We start from the raw sequence: 7107 nt of genomic DNA on the forward strand, positions 1-7107 counted from the left end.
CCACGTCTGCGTACTCGCTTCCTCAGTTCTAGGCTCGACAACAGGTTCTGAAGTGCGATACGGTTTGACGTTTTTGGCAGGAACCCACTTAATTCTTCCAGCACCTGTGGAAATAGAAGCATACCCTTTGCCCCACGTTATTAATTGAAACGGGCCTTCCATCTGTCCAGAGTCAGGGTTTCTAATTAGAAGAGGAGGATGTTCTTTCAGTTTTGCCTGTGTGCTATTTGAAAAGTGTCTAAAGATTGGTGGATCTGGTTCTGTACTTGAACTATTTAGAAAATTAAAACCATACAAAGCCTTACTCAGTCTCATCTGTGGGGTGATTTCCGTTCCCCCTCTCTGTTGATCTAATATGCGTTTTAAGGTTTGATGTGTTCTTTCAATGATTGCTTGGCTTGTGGGAGAGTGGGGAATACCAAAAATGTGTCGAACACCCCATTCATTTAAAAATGTGGCCAATTTTTGAGATATGTATGCGGGACCATTGTCAGTTTTTACTTCTTGGGGTCTACCCAATGAAGCAAAAGCTTGCAGGAAATGATGACAGGCATGGCTGCCAGTTTCACCTGTGTGAAGGGAAGCAAAAACTGCACCAGAGAACGTGTCTATGGAAACATGAATATTTTTAAATTTACCAAAAGAAGGCTATTTAGTAACACCTGTTTGCCACAACTGTAGGCTTTGTAAGCCTCGGGGGTTGATTGCTCCTGTAGAAACAGGAGGTTGTACCAATTGACAGTCAGGGCAAGTATGAATGATAGCTTTAGCTTGACTTTTAGTGATTTGGAACATTCGCATGAGTGCTTGTGCATTTTGGTGGAAAAAGGCATGACTCAATTTTGCTTGTTCAAAAATATTTGACAATGTGTTAGAAATGACCATTGTCAGCTTGTCCGCTCTTGCATTTCCTTCCACTAAAAATCCAGGAAGTGAAGAATGCGCCCTAATGTGAGAAACAAAATATGGATTAGTTCTATATTGCAAAGTTATAAAAAGACATGAAAGCCAACGATGTAAAGTTTCATTACTAACATCCTTTAAAATGGAACCTTCTATTCTCCTGACTACATTAGCAACATAAGCAGAATCTGTGACCAAATTAAAAGGCTGAGGAAACAGCTGAAAAGCTCAAACTACTGCAGCAAGCTCAACAATTTGAGGGGATCCCTCTACTGTTTGAATATCAGATTCCCAAACATCAGTCTTTTGATTAAATCAAGTCACAACGGACTTGTGGCTTTTACCAGAGCCATCAGTGAGGAGAGTCACAGCATGTAAAGGTTCTTCACTTAATTTAGGTTTTTCTCTGAAACTCAGTTTTGCTTGCAGTAGTTTGTGAGCTGGATAGTGTATGGAACAAACACCTGGAAAACCTAAGAATGCATATTGTAAATCATCAGAATTTTGCATTGCCCAATTGAAATAATCATTTTTCAATGGCAAATAGATAACTGAACATTCTTGACCTGCCAAAGTTAACAATCTGGTTCTAGCCTTAATTATAATGTATGCAATCATTTCTAAAACTGAGCAAATGGTCTTTGAAAACCTGTAGGGAGGAAAAACCCATTCCATTATTAACAAAGGATCTTGTTCTGTGGCATCCCACTGGAAAATGAGACCACAAAGCTGCATCTTCTCTCCTAAGATTGCAAGAAAGAAAGGATTTTCAGGAACGCAGCGATGAGCTTGTCTTTTTTGAAGAGCTTCTGTGACTTTGTCAAGAGCAGCACGAGCTTCAGGGGTTAAAGTTCTTGGCAAAGTGATGTCGCAACTTCCTCTCAGCAAATCGAAGAGCGGACTCAGTTCATCATTGGTGATTCCCAACATCGGTCTGACCCAGTTGATTTCTCCTAGAAGTTGTTGTAACTCTTGTAGGTTGTTGACTCTGGTTCGGATCTGAATTTTCTGTGGTATTATTGTCATCTTCCATCGTCTTCCATGATCTTCCATCCCAGGTACTTCTAAGGTGAAACTTGTTGAATTTTCATTGCAGAGATTTCAAGTCCAGCTTTTTGAATTTCAGCAACAACACAGTCGTGAGTTTCTTCCATCTCTTCCTTTCAAAGGACTCCACCCTTAAAGCCAATTTTTCTTTCTCTGTATCTATAGATTGACAAAGACCAGAACAACCCTGTTTTTGCTTAACTGAAAAAGAGTTCCCCGGAACCACAATTTCCCGAGTGGAAGCAGCCACCTCAGCCTCCACCCCAGGCCCAACAGAATCCAATTCAGGTTTCAGTGTCCCTGCACAAACAATTTTAGGAAGTACAGTCACATTTTCATTTCCATCTTTTACACACTTTGTTCCATCCCCCTTACAAGAGTCACATATTTTTACATTAACAGAACAACGCAAAGAAAAGTCCAAAAGAGTCTCATTTTTTCCCAGAGAGAGAGAAGAAAGATTTTGTTCAACAGAGTTCAAAGCAATACTTTCAGCATTTGCAACAACACTTGTAACATTCTCCGATACTCACACAGTCTCCGGTTTACTGGAATTTAATGAGACAGAACCAGAAGCTTTGTTTTCTGAGTCCAAGTTGATCTTATTATTATCAGTTTGTTTAAAACAGTGCTCCAACAGCGCTCTACAAACCGGGATAAGTTCTCTTAAGCTTTCATCTTTTTTGAGAGAGACTAGATTATAGATTCTCCAGTTTATCTGATCCCAAAAATGAAAAGTAAAAGCAGACTGCAGATTTAAATCTTGCGTATTCGCTTTAACCCAGATAAGTAAGTTTTTAAGCTCAGTTTTTGAAATTTCAGAGTGACCTTTTTCTTGCAACATTGTCTCTAATTGATGAAAAACATCCCATTCAACTTTTGATAAATTCGTTCCCATTTTTGTGTTCTTTTAATAATTTTCTTTTTCGCTATTTTGCCTCCCAACGTCACCCAAGCGTTCTCCCGAGATAAGTTACTTACAATTTTCTTGGCTTCGGCGGGAGAGATGATACAGTGTGCTCCTTGTTAACACTTGGGTCTCCGCAGCTGGTACTTCCACGATTTTTCTTTGTTTTTCTTCTATTCTACGTCCTCACACGAGGCACCAATATGCGGGGGACGGGACAGGTATAAGTCCAATGGTGTCAGGAACCCACACCTTAAAAAAGGAACCCACTACGCCGCGGCAAAATATCCAAATATGGATAACATGGTAACCCGACCAGTGAAGAGATTTTTGCTTTTATTTCCAGCACATCAGTCTCAAAATACAAAATGGAGACATGACAGCTCACTGATCCACACCAAAAAATGTCTCCTTCAACAGGGCTCATACAGCAATACATAAAATCATCTCAGACTAGAATTCAGCCAATCAGACACAGAAACACATCTTGACAAGCATTCTATCCAATCTTATAAAACATAGGTAATCGTAGCTAAAACAAAGACTAGTTGATAAGAGACAAAGAACAGAGTTCTATTCATGCTAACCTTCTAAAGATATACATTAAATAACCTTGTTGCCATCCTAAAGCCAATTCTACAGAAGCCTATTGTTATTTGTCACGTCTACTGCTTGGGAAACTTTTCTGCTTGCATGGAAAACTTTTTCTGCTTGCATGGGAAACTTTTCTGCAATGCTAACAAAACTCCAGTCTAAGGCCTACATACTTCTTTGTAACCATTTCTTAAAAATCCTCTAACCTTATGGATTCCAACATTTCCCCCTCTCTGTTTGACCCAGAAGCTTTCATTTTCTTGTCGCTTGCTATTTGCGTTTCATAGCTCTATTGCAAAATTTCTGCTTATTATCTGCTGAAGACCTATTTTCACTAAACTGAAGCATTGCTATATTACGGCACAGCAACTTAATGCTGTGAAGACCCAATCCCTGAAAGAGAGATATGAATCACGTTTGGCAACAGTCACAAGGCATCGTTCAAAAAACTCTGGTCGATTCCAAGGCCTTAATTCAAAACCTTCGTTCATGTCAATACCCTCATCTACTGCTTTTGTGAGATTTCGTACACTCTCTGTGCTTCTACATCCTAATTCTCCTGCTTGAATGACAAAAACTTCTTGGGCTGTTTTGTTCATCATTCGCCGAAGACAACAGAGTATATAAGGTGCCACTATCAATATCAGTATTAGAACACCTAATATGTAAAGACCTATCTTGCAAAGTTGCCTTAGCCAAGGTGCAAAACTCCAATTTTGAAACAAATCATCCAACCAGGAACCTCCATCTTCTTTAATTTGGGCTGTCAGATCCTTTAATTTTTGAATGCTTTTGTGAATGGATTCAGAACAATCAGACAAATTCATACAACACAATCCTTCAAATTCCTCACAACCATGTCCTTCTGCCAGTAAGAGAAAATCAATGGCTGCTCGGTTTTGAAGAGTAGCATGTCTAATACTATCAACATCGGTCAACATATCACTGATTGCGGAGGATGTGGCATTAGCTTGTTTGCTCAGCCAACATCCAACTCGATCTAATTGTCTCAATGCCACAGCTGAAGCCAATTGGGGTAGAAATATACCTGCTGAAACCCTTCTGGCGGCATTCCAAGGCATAACATCACTCTGACAGTTCTCATCATAATGAGGAATGTTGTATTCATATTGTTGTCTATTTATATTTCCTGAGTCTCATACCTTCTTGGTGGTTTTCTCATGGCAGATCTTCACAGCAGTGGTGTTGTTGCTTCTCGGTCAGGGCTCCTCTCCCAGGCTCTCCCTGACCACCCCGCCCCCTTTTATCTCAGTTACCTCCATGGGCTACAGCTGCTGCCCAATCAAGGACATCACAGCTGCAGCCCATTTACAATAACTAGAATCTGTGCAGGTTCACTAATACAATACAAAGATCTTTCACTGCCATTCATATATTTACAATACATAAGTTAACTCAGGCCCCTACATTTCCCCCTTTTCTTTTAGCAACTTTACAATTACAATATACATATCTGTCCCAGCTCTCAGGCTGCCACAGCTCTCAGCTGTCTTTTCTTCTAGAGTCCCAGCTCTCTGGCTCCCACAGCTCTCGGCTGTCCTATCTTCTGTCCCAGCTCTCTGGCTGCCACAGCTCTCGGCTGTCCAGGGGATTCCATACCTTCATTCGATGTTCGTTGTGGCTGCAGATCTTTATCACGTCGGGGTCACCAGATGTTGTATTCATATTGTTGTCTAATTATATTTCCTGAGTCTCATACCTTCTTGGTGGTTTTCTCATGGCAGATCTTCACAGCAGTGGTGTTGTTGCTTCTCGGTCAGGGCTCCTCTCCCAGGCTCTCCCTGACCACCCCGCCCCCTTTTATCTCAGTTACCTCCATGGGCTACAGCTGCTGCCCAATCAAGGACATCACAGCTGCAGCCCATTTACAATAACTAGAATCAGGGCAGGGTCACAAATACAATACAAAGATCTTTCACTGCCATTCATATATTTACAATACATAAGTTAACTCAGGCCCCTACAGAGGAACAGCTCTTGTTTTCCTTTGTTTCTTTTTCATCGCTGCTTTGGCAGTGGGGGCAATTATGGTAAGCATACCAATGCTACAAGGGCCACCTTCAAGGTGGGCTGGAATGCCTTGCCAACCTCTGTCTACTGCAAATGATCCAATACCCTTTTGGCAATTGCCGTGGATATTGGTCCGTCTCCAGAAACACATCCCAACTGTTTGAAACATTTGCTGCCCTGAGAAGTTTTTTCGAACAAATGTTCCAATTGAAGGAAGGACTGTTTCCATTGTCAATTCCACCTGGTTTACCATTGGATTCTTTTCTGACCAAAGGAAACTCTTTCACTGGCACACCAACCAAACAGGTTGAGAAAGGCTTTTCTGGTTCCGAATTAGACAGACATATAGTATCCGATCCGGCAGCCTTGGCTAAGGTCACCCAGACATTCGTTTTCGGTTGATCCACAGGCAAATCTGCACGACAAAAAACAATTAACATCAAGCAAAACAAGTATACCATTTGATTCTGCCCCATCTCTTTCAAGAACTAAGTTTTGGCAGAATTCTTTCTAAACAAAAACAATAACCTAAATTTTCAGCCAAAAATTAGCTTTGTTAAACAAACATTCAGCATTCAATTCGTATACTCATAAATAACATTGGCACAAAATCAGAGTTCATGGGTTCCACCGATGCACAAAGAACGTCAGGCAGAAGAGGCGTCAGGCGAGACCCGGGATCCTTCGATTCGGTCCACGTCTGCGTACTCGCTTCCTCAGTTCTAGGCTCGACAACAGGTTCTGAAGTGCGATACGGTTTGACGTTTTTGGCAGGAACCCACTTAATTCTTCCAGCACCTGTGGAAATAGAAGCATACCCTTTGCCCCACGTTATTAATTGAAACGGGCCTTCCATCTGTCCAGAGTCAGGGTTTCTAATTAGAAGAGGAGGATGTTCTTTCAGTTTTGCCTGTGTGCTATTTGAAAAGTGTCTAAAGATTGGTGGATCTGGTTCTGTACTTGAACTATTTAGACAATTAAAACCATACAAAGCCTTACTCAGTCTCATCTGTGGGGTGATTTCCGTTCCCCCTCTCTGTTGATCTAATATGCGTTTTAAGGTTTGATGTGTTCTTTCAATGATTGCTTGGCTTGTGGGAGAGTGGGGAATACCAAAAATGTGTCGAACACCCCATTCATTTAAAAATGTGGCCAATTTTTGAGATATGTATGCGGGACCATTGTCAGTTTTTACTTCTTGGGGTATACCCAATGAAGCAAAAGCTTGCAGGAAATGATGACAGGCATGGCTGCCAGTTTCACCTGTGTGAAGGGAAGCAAAAACTGCACCAGAGAACGTGTCTATGGAAACATGAATATTTTTAAATTTACCAAAAGAAGGCTATTTAGTAACACCTGTTTGCCACAACTGTAGGCTTTGTAAGCCTCGGGGGTTGATTGCTCCTGTAGAAACAGGAGGTTGTACCAATTGACAGTCAGGGCAAGTATGAATGATAGCTTTAGCTTGACTTTTAGTGATTTGGAACATTCGCATGAGTGCTTGTGCATTTTGGTGGAAAAAGGCATGACTCAATTTTGCTTGTTCAAAAATATTTGGCAATGTGTTAGAAATGACCATTGTCAGCTTGTCCGCTCTTGCATTTCCTTCCACTAAAAATCCAGGA

This window comes from Melospiza melodia, chromosome W, assembly GCF_035770615.1.
Source record: "Melospiza melodia melodia isolate bMelMel2 chromosome W, bMelMel2.pri, whole genome shotgun sequence".
Classification (NCBI taxonomy): Eukaryota; Metazoa; Chordata; class Aves; order Passeriformes; family Passerellidae; genus Melospiza; species Melospiza melodia.